Below are 9,969 nucleotides of genomic sequence, written 5' to 3' on the forward strand. Positions count from 1 at the left end.
GATAGTGGAGAGAGTGATGTATATACATATATATACACATACATATCAATGAGAAGAGGGGGTGGGGTAACGACGAATGCAGCCAGAGGCTGGAGTGCATCTATGTGGGTGTGGAAGACAAAAGACCCCTACGACGAAATCCCTACGGACAAAAGCCTCAGAGTTAAAGTGGGAAAGTGGACAAAAGCCCCACGATTATATTTTTCCATTATTTTTTTTACTTTTATTCACCTTTTACTTGTTTCAGTCATTAGACTGCGGCCATGCTGGGGCACCACCTTGAAGAATTTTGAGTCAAATGTAACTCCAGAATTTTTTCTAATCGTTTTCAACCAGCGAATGAAGTTAAGCCTAGAAGGTATCTCCACATGCTAGAAACAACAGCTAAATCTCTTCAAATTTTTTTTATAAATCCCTCGGTCTTTTTGATTTTCCAAAAATCATTTTACTTGTTTCATCATTGGACTGTGGCCATGCTGGGGCACCACCTTGAAGAATTTTTGGTCGCAGAAAAATCATTTAAAATATACTTTTTTTAAGGGTTTTTTTTTCTTCTTTTCAGTCAGCACTTATGGATTAATGAGAATAAATTGATTTTTGAACTTTCTAAGGCCGTTGAACGTCTGAGAGAAGGCTAATCATTCAAAAGTACTTCTTATCGTTTCCCTAAATACGGAAATTGGTGTTTCGGTACTACTAAAGCAGCGCGGACCCGAACGCGCAGTCGCGCTAGCTAGTCTTGAGTGGTCGATCCTAACCCTAACCCTAACCCTATCCCTAACCCGCGTGTGCAAATGAATACGTGTTTAGGGTTAGGGTTAGGATCGACCACTCACGACTAGCTAGCGCGTTCGGGTCCGCGCTGCATTAGTAGTACCGGTGTTTCTCCATAAAATGGACAAATTCCGGTTTTCTTGAAGAAAAAAAAAAAGATGTGTAATATTTACTTTCATTCTATCTGTGTATATATATATATAGTCATTCAAACTTACTTCTCATCGCATTTCTCTTCAAGTAAATGCTTCCCCTTTTGTTAGAATTCAGACAATATGTACATTGAATAGTAAAACGGTTCTCTGTTCTGTTCTTCTATTATTGATGTTAACGTTGATTTATTTTCCTTTTGAAATTTCAAAATTATTCTAAAACCGAGGAAAATAACAGAAAGACGCGGAACATACCATTGTGAGGGACATACAAGTTTCGACACCGTGTTTTCATTCAATATATTTTGTTGAATGTATGTCTTGCAAACAACTCGCACGTGCAAGTGCTACCAGTCAAGAACTCCGCATACCGGAAGCCAGCAAGTGTATGGGGTCATCAGGAGAGAATATTTGCCAAGACTTCCGCCCGTCCCCCCCCCCCAGCCCAAAAGACCACCCTTTTTTCTTTCCATTTTTCGACACCCCCCCTCCTTTTCGGCATCAGGGAATACGAATCTGCTTTAAAAATTGGCAAAAATCGGCATTCTTCAATTACCACCCACCCTCAACACCATTTCATTCATTTTTTTAGGAATTTCTTTGTAAAAGTTTGATAGTTGTCATAGAGACTTTAGTCTCTCTCTATCACCTTTCAACATCATTATTCATGAAGAGACAATAGAACTATTAACAATATAATAAAAAGGCTTTATTTATGATGATACTTAGTTTCACAATTCCCGTCGTTCAGCTTAGCAGCCGCTGATTAGGTTGTGGTTTGGTAATGGGGGTGTTAAGGGCTTCCTTGGCGCCTGCCAGAGAAGCAAGTAGCTATCACCATCGAAGGTATCGAGGTGAAGTGGTAATTCGTTGAGGAGCGAGGAGTTGTCACGTAGAAGGTCTCAGGCTCAACTGCCTAACAAAGTGAAACTCTCTCTTTAAGAACCAGTTTTACTACGCATGCGCACTCGAGGGGCTTCCGGTGGTGAAGTCCCCCTGCGCATGCGCAGAATAGTACTCCCTCAATGGCGGCTATAATTTGGCGCCACTACATCTTTTTTTCAAAATATGCAGAAAAATACGGAGATTATGATTCGGACAAAAATTTCAAAACATTTCTGTATTTACCGTTATGGTTTTTGTGTTAGGGTTACGGTTGGGGTTTTAGGGTTAGTGTTGGGAAAAAAAGTCAAAATTGAAGAATTTGGTGGGGAAGGGGGTAAAATTTAACAATGCCGATTTTTGGGAATTTTCCGGAACCTCTGTATCCGAAAACGGGGGTTTCTGGAAAAAAAAATTCAAAAATAAACAAACTTGGGAGGAAATGGTGGGGCAGACGGGCGGAAGTTTTCCTAATATTTTTTTTACAACCGAAATTTCCGTTTTTGTTTTGTGAAATAATAAAAAAATATATATTTGTAAGATTTGGCTGTTATTTCTAGCATATGGAGAGACCTTGTAGGCTTAACTTTATGTCCTGGTTGAAAATCACCTAAAAAAGATTCGTGGGTATTCAACTAAAGTTTCTAAATGCGAAAAAATAACCAAAAAATATAACCATAGGGCTTTTGTCCGAGGCCCTTTTTTCCTAGGGGGCTTTTGTCCGGATCCCAGAAGACGTGTGTACGTCTATCTGCTTGTGGACATATATCTGTGTATCTATGACATATGTATAACAAGGTAGAATGAGGAGAACATTTTAGGCTTCTATTCTAGGACTCAACCAAGTAGAAATACACACACCAGTTTATAATTTATATATCTGTACTTGTTTCACTCATTGGACTGCGGTCATCCGGGGACGCTACATTGAAGGGCTTTATAAATGTAATTTAACTGCTATTTTTAGCGTACTTTATGTATGTTTGTCTCACCGTCTTCATTTCAGGCCTTTATTTAATTACGTTTATGAAATGCCAATTAAAAAGTTGTATACAAAACAAGTATTGAAATTTAAGATGCAATCCTGACCTTGTAGAAATAGTAGCTTAATCATCATCATCATCATCGTTTAGCGTCCGCTTTCCATGCTAGCATGGGTTGGACGATTTGACTGAGGACTGGTGAAACCGGATGGCAACACCAGGCTCCAATCTAATTTGGCAGAGTTTCTACAGCTGGATGCCCTTCCTAACGCCAACCACTCAGAGAGTGTAGTGGGTGCTTTTACGTGTCACCCGCATGAAAACGGCCACGCTCGAAATGGTGTCTTTTATGTGCCACCCGCACATAATCTGCCTCATATTACTATAATCTGTCTGTCTGTCTGTCTGTCATTTTCCATTTCTTTCTCCTCATGAACACATTTAATGGTACATTGCTGGGATTTAAGCTCAAATTTTGAACTGTCCATAATTCAAAATGTGATTTCAAAAAAAAGAATTTAAAATCTTCTTCTTGAGCTTTTATAACCAAATCTTTTTAAATCTGGAAGAATTAAGAAACACATTTTTCATAGTCGTATGAATTCTTGTGGGAAGGAGGCAAATTAGGGAAAATCTTGGGAATAATCGAAAGAAACAAAAAGTTATATGGGGTGCTTAAAGCAGAATTTCGTCAGAGAGAAAATATGTATGAATGTTTAATGGACAATAGACCTGCTGTAAGAAATAGCAGCCAAATCTGAATCGCAGGTCTCTCTCTCTTTCTCTATTTATCTATCTAGCTAGCTCTCTGTCTGTCTGTCTGCCTATTCTAGTTTTTCTTCTCAGCATTTTGGATGAGAAACCTTCCTTGGAATCTTCATCTGCATTGACATTCGGTCGCAGGGCACCTACGGAGACTACTGCTTTCTACCATACACACATGTAATTATCCTTTGTCCATTGGCACAAGGCCCGAAAATATAACAGAGGTAGATAATCGATCACTTGATTGCTACTTAATTTATCCACCCTGCAACGATGGAAGGCAAAATCAACTTGGGCAGAAATCGAACTCACTATCTCAACACCGACAACATTCTATTAAGCACTTTCTCTGGCGTGAGAATGGTTCTGCCACCTTCACTGGCTTATGCACATATATACGCATGCTATAACAGATCTATTTGTCTGTCTGACTGTCTGACTGTCTGTCTGTCAGTCAGTCAATCCATCCATCCAATTACACATCCACGCACAAACTCACTCTGCTGGCATCCAGTTGCATTCCCCCCGCCCAATATGGAATACTGCATAGCAATTCTTGAAACATCAAAGACTTTTTCCATTCTTCCCAAGGGTTAAACTTTCAGGTCATTCCATAAGTTCTGTCCAATTTTACCTTTTTTAAAATTGGATGAAATTTAATAGTATTTTAGAATGTCTAATGGAATTAAAAATTATTTTTATGCATTTGTGTACATTTAAACTAATTAAATATTATTTTACAGAATAATAGAATTAAAATTTCTTTGATTAAAACCGTTTCTAACATGGAAGTATCTAAGGTACTTAATGCTTTATGAATACAAAAAGGGAAACTCTGCAGCCGAACCGACTCGAAACATACACTCAGTTTATGGGAAAGAATGCTTGAATGAAAGAACTTGCAGAAGATGGTTTGCAAAATTCAGAAGTGGAGATTTCAGCCTTGAAGATGAAGATCAAACAGGACGTCCAGTTGAGTTTGATGATAGATAAGCTCTTTGAGGCATTACTTGAAGAAAATCCTGCATTATCAGTTGAAGAATTGGCAATAAAGCTTAGTTCAAAACATACAACTGTTCGTCATCATCTTCAACAACTTGGAAAGGTACCTAAACTTGGAAAATGGGTGCCTCATGAATTGTCCGAAAGCAACTGCAAATCCCGAGTTGATATCTGCTCTTCTCTGCATTCTCGCAAACTCATTCCACCCTTTTTGGATAGACATTTGACTGGTGATGAAAAATGGATCTTCTATCGAAATATTAAACTTCATAAACAGTGGCTTGGTAAAAGGGAAAAAGCTCAACTACTACTGAGAAGGGAACTTCATGGGAAAAAGGTTCTTCTCTCTATCTGGTGGGATTGCAAAGGAGTAATTCACTTTGAATTGTTACCACCTAATGCAACAATCAATGCTCAAGTCTACTGTCAGCAATTAGAGCATTTGAACCAAGCTTTGAAGGAAAAAAGACCCGCTTTAGTGAATTGTAAAGGAGTGATGTTTCATTAAGACAATGCGTGACTCCACACTGGAAAGGTCACATCACAGAAGATCGAAGAGCTTGGTTGAGAAAAAATTCCTCATCCACCTTATTCTCCCGACCTTGCTCCTTCAGACTACCATTTGTTGCATAGTCTACAGAATCATTTGGGTGATATAACTTTCGCAAGCCAGGAGGAGGTTGAAAAGTTCTTCACTTTGAAGCTAAAAGAGTTTTACATTGATGGGATTAAAAAGCTTGTAAATAGATGGAAGGAAGTCATAGATAATCAGGGAAAATACATTGATGATTAAATTTCAATAAAATATAACATTTGATCACTTGTTTTCTTTATTCAAAATTCGGACAGAACTAATGGGATGACCTGATATATATATATATATATATATATTAATAAATCATAGGGTAGCAAAAAAATTTTAGAAATTTAATTTACCACCAGTGGTCCAGCGAGAATAAAAATTAGTCAATAGACTATATATATATTATTCATTTGAAATACAGAGATGTCTATAATAGGACATCTAACCCGCTAGAAAGAGCAGCAAAAAACTCTATACCACAAAAATAGGGATAATTTCGAAAGAAAATGCTGTCCCGGTACTCTGCTGAAGATAGTTGCCGAGCAAGATATATTTTTATCTTGCTAAATAACTTGAAACCATGGTACAGAGTATAGACTGGTAAAAGTTTTTATTTTTCATTTCTTTCGAAATTATCCCTATTTTTGTGGTATAGAGTTTTTTGCTGCTCTTTCTAGCGGGTTAGATGTCCTATTATAGACATCTCTGTATTTCAAATGAATAATATATATATAGTCTATTGACTAATTTTTATTCTCGCTGGACCACTGGTGGTAAATTAAATTTCTAAAATTTTTTTGCTACCCTATGATTTATTAATAATGATAATATATTTTTTGGCTAATTTCTGAGGAAAAATCGGCATTTGTTTTATATTTACTGCCGATAAGTTAAACCACACATGCGCGGTAAATTTTGAAAAATTAAGCATGTAAGCACAAGTTGTGTTTTCCTATGGTTCGTGTTTACACGCTGTCCCGGTACTCTGCTGAAGATAGTTGCCGAGCAAGAGAAAAGTGAGCCATCCTTACCATACAGTTCGACTTACCTGCGACTGGGCCAGTGGCAAAGAAGTGACATATGTATATATTCACATACCTAACACACATTCATCTATATATATATATATATATGTGCCATCATCCTCAACCAATCTCTGTGTATGTTAACTGATATAAATACAAGTAAATTTTAGAATAACAGCCAGAAAGACACAGTTTGCAATACAACTCCACATAATATGCACTTTTGAAAATCAAATGGGAAACTAGTTAAGTGTATGTATATATATAGAAGCTCATCACATATATGTATATATATTTGTGTGTGTCTTTGTCCCTTCCACCATTGCTTAACAACACACACCAAATTAATTGGGTGTGTTTATGTCCACATAACTTAGCAGTTCAGCAAAACAGATCAATAGAATAAGTACTAAGCTTACAAAGAAAAAGTCCTGGGGGCTATTTCTTTGACTAAAAAAAAGCCTATAAGGCGGTGCTCCAGTCTGGTCAGTCATGTGACTGAAACATGTAAGAGAATGAAAGAAAATCATCTGATATTGTGATTTGGTAGAATATTACCCAGGTGTTCAACAAAATCTGACCAATCATGACTTTGCATGGGATAGACTTTTGGCGTGCTTCCTTCTGAGCTTAGCAATCAGTAAGAATTCGACACACCTTGACTAATTGACAGACACTGTAGGAGTTGGCCAACAGAGATGCAGACAGAAGCTGACAACACAAAGGCAATGAACAATTGGAGGACGAAAGACATTAGAAGTCGGTTGCATGGTAAGCAACTAAGCACAACAGCATTTGTTTTTGTGTACAAGAATAATATTTTGGGCGATCTTTCGAAACCAGTACCAAATATTGGCCTTTTCCGTAAAAAGTATTGGAGGGAAAGGACATCGTAAAAGCGAAAGAGATACAGAGAGCGCGATTTCTTTTGAAGGGTTTAGGGTTAGGGTTATGGTTACGATTAGGGTTTTAGGGTTAGGGAATTCCATCCCTAACCGTAACCCTAACCCTAATCCTAAAACCTTAACCCTGACCCTAACACAGGTTCCCTTTTTACGGAAAAGGCCGATATTTGGTACTGGTATCGAAAGATCGCCATATTTTGTTCCCCAAAATTCTCAACAGATTTTATTGTTGTCTTCTTACAAGTTCAAACTATTTTCAAATCAACATTCAAGTCTGCCATTCAATACTGGTTTGAACTTCACAAAATTTCTTTTCTTTTGTTCATTTAACTTCATTATGGTCATAATTGACATTTTTATTACCTCCACCAAGTCAGAGGTGTTGTTCTCAGTCGTGTTTGTCCATGAATAAGATGTCTCAAAAACCGCTGGATGGATTCAGATGAAACTTTCAGGGATGTTTGACCTCGTGACTGGCACAAACTGATCAGATTTTGGGATCGATCAGTTACTAGACAAGGATTCTGGGTATTTTTTCCATTCCTTTTTTTTCTTTCTTACTTAATTTTTGAGAGCAGCCAGGTTCATTTCTTGTTTGTGATTGAAGTCGAGTTTATTTCAGATATTCTCACTTTAAAAACCCTCTCCAGCTAATCGGTGAGAGAACATTGGTGTTGCCTTGGCAGAGGTTTGTGCTGTTGTTATTGTACACATAAAATAATAACAAGACCACTCAGAGAGTGCAAAGCTCCGCCAAGGAAACATCAACATCCTCTCAACAATTAGCCAGAGATGATTTTTAAAATAAGAATATCTGAAATAAACTTGACTGCTCTCACAAACGAGAATACTGAAAATGAACCTGACCACTCTCAAACGTTAAGTAAAAAAAAATAAGCCAGAATCTTTGTCCGGTACCGGATTGATCCCAAAATGTAATCAGTTTGTGTCAGTTGTGAGGCCAAACATCCCTGAAAGTTTCATCCGAATCCATCCAGTAGTTCTTGAGATATCTTGTCTACGGACAAACAAACACAACTGAAAGCAATACCTCTGCCTTCACTAAGGCAGAGGTAATAACGAACCTATAGTATAGTGCTCAGGTGCAGTACAACTCATGAGAAAAAGTAACCAAAACTGCATGAACAGTACAAAGAATATGCACAGGAAGTGAACAATGAATAAGTCTTCAAAAGAAAAGTGGTGGGGATGGGAGGCATCAGGTGTACTGTTAGCGAATTTCAGGAAGCACAAAAAATTTTGAAGGATGTAATGTCACAACAGCTGACAACTGGTGCTGGTAATTTATTCTATCTTCAGCAATTCTGAGCATCAAAAAGTGTTTCCAAAAGTCACAGGTATTGTGTGATTTTTTTGATTTTGTATGTTCATGAGTGTTAATAGACAGGTGGCGGATAATCTTGTAGGTGTCTACTAAGTCAGTTGCCAGAGATCGGAGCTTTAATGTCTCCATGGTGGCATGTTCCTCACCTGTTTCCAGGAGGTTGATATGCCGAACAAGATAAGGGTTCCAGCCTGGTGATGCAAACTGTAAGTGTGGAATACCATAGTCATATACAGTTTTAAATGGATAGCCAGAGAGCAGCTGACAAAGGTCTTACTGAATTTTTTTTTTACTAGCCATTACGTGTTGTTTCCTATTTGCTTCGGTCTAGAAATCAAGGGAAATCTCTACTATTCTCTCAAACTTTGCTTTTGTTGCCTGGACATTAAATGACCTACTTTTCCAGCCTAACCCTAACCCTGTTTTAAGTTCAAATAAGACAGATCTGATCTGTTACACCTACCCGACACTATCATTCTACAAATAAACAATCACATCATTAAAACCTCAAAGCTATGAGTCAATGTCTAATTAATTCAAAACAATGTGAATAAATAAGCATTACATACGACAGAGTAATCTGAATGCAAAAGGATTAAGTGTAGATTTTAATTCGCCTCGTAATAATATTCTGCTCGAGTTAGAATTTGGGGAATCTGCCATTTTGATTTGTTCCTTACAAGGAATTCATCATTCTGCTATCTTAGTTGTAAAACTCAAAGCTGACCACAGAATTTTAGGATATTGTTCTCAAGTTAAAAGAGACTTGATTGTTAGTCTAAGAATAAAGTTTAGTTCTATCAGATGAACATCATTACCCAAATTCCACTTTATCATCAATAATCTTAGGGCTCTTTCTGTTCAATTGTTTCAAAATTGTCAGCCCTTGATTTTTCTTTACCCAATGTTTAGCTTGATGTTAAACAATAAATTCTAATTTGTTTAGTGTTTGTTGTAGGTGTTCTTTTGTTGTTGAACTGTGAATTTTGGCTGTTGTTTGACCACATTTCAAAATGCTCTCTGTACACTTCTTGGTGTTGAGTATATTGTAAGTCTGTCTAACACAATATTTAATTAACTAAAAAGACAATCTAGGCTTACACGCATATATATATACACACACACACACACACATACACTGAAATAGTTTAAAATCCATGGAGCAAAAACATTTTACAGTGATTCTGCTACTATGTCAAATAATTCTGAATGTCCTTTATTTTGAATTCATCTCACAAATTTTGTTTCTTTACAATGATGTAATGTTTCCATTAATCAATTAAGGGAGTTGCTACAAATGACTGTAATAGATTGACACCTGTACCTCTGTTACTCATATTTTATTCACCTGTCTCAGAATCTGCCCTTCGTAAATATTATGGACTGTATATTTAATATAAAGAATATGTCTGAATAGCTCAAGGGTGGATTTCTTCATTTAGCTTGGTCTAACTGTCTACATGCACTGCAAAAATATCATTCAGCTGGTACTTATATACCAAGTTTGATATTTACCTGATATTGTTGTGTGTGTATATTATTCCGACCTAACG

At 37.0% G+C, this 9,969-nt stretch overlaps 1 long non-coding RNA gene and 1 pseudogene across 3 annotated transcripts in view; one reads left to right on the forward strand and one right to left on the reverse strand.

Moving 5' to 3' along the window:
- Positions 1 to 1,332, reverse strand: part of LOC149130732 (uncharacterized) — a 21,558-nt gene extending 20,226 nt beyond the window's left edge. Inside the window, exon 1 of the long non-coding RNA XR_016238884.1 lies at positions 1,182 to 1,332. This is a non-coding gene — a long non-coding RNA (uncharacterized LOC149130732). The remainder of the gene's footprint in view (positions 1 to 1,181) is intronic.
- Positions 1 to 5,325, forward strand: part of LOC149130734 (histone-lysine N-methyltransferase SETMAR pseudogene) — a 5,680-nt pseudogene extending 355 nt beyond the window's left edge. For both annotated transcript variants that reach the window (XR_016238882.1, XR_016238883.1), the window contains exon 2: positions 4,300 to 5,325. The product of XR_016238882.1 is annotated as a histone-lysine N-methyltransferase SETMAR pseudogene, transcript variant X1 (transcript). The remainder of the gene's footprint in view (positions 1 to 4,299) is intronic.
- Positions 5,326 to 9,969: the final 4,644 nt, after the last annotated feature.

Source organism: Octopus bimaculoides, chromosome 28 (genome assembly GCF_046866305.1).
Source record: "Octopus bimaculoides isolate indiv1 chromosome 28, ASM4686630v1, whole genome shotgun sequence".
NCBI lineage: Eukaryota > Metazoa > Mollusca > Cephalopoda > Octopoda > Octopodidae > Octopus > Octopus bimaculoides.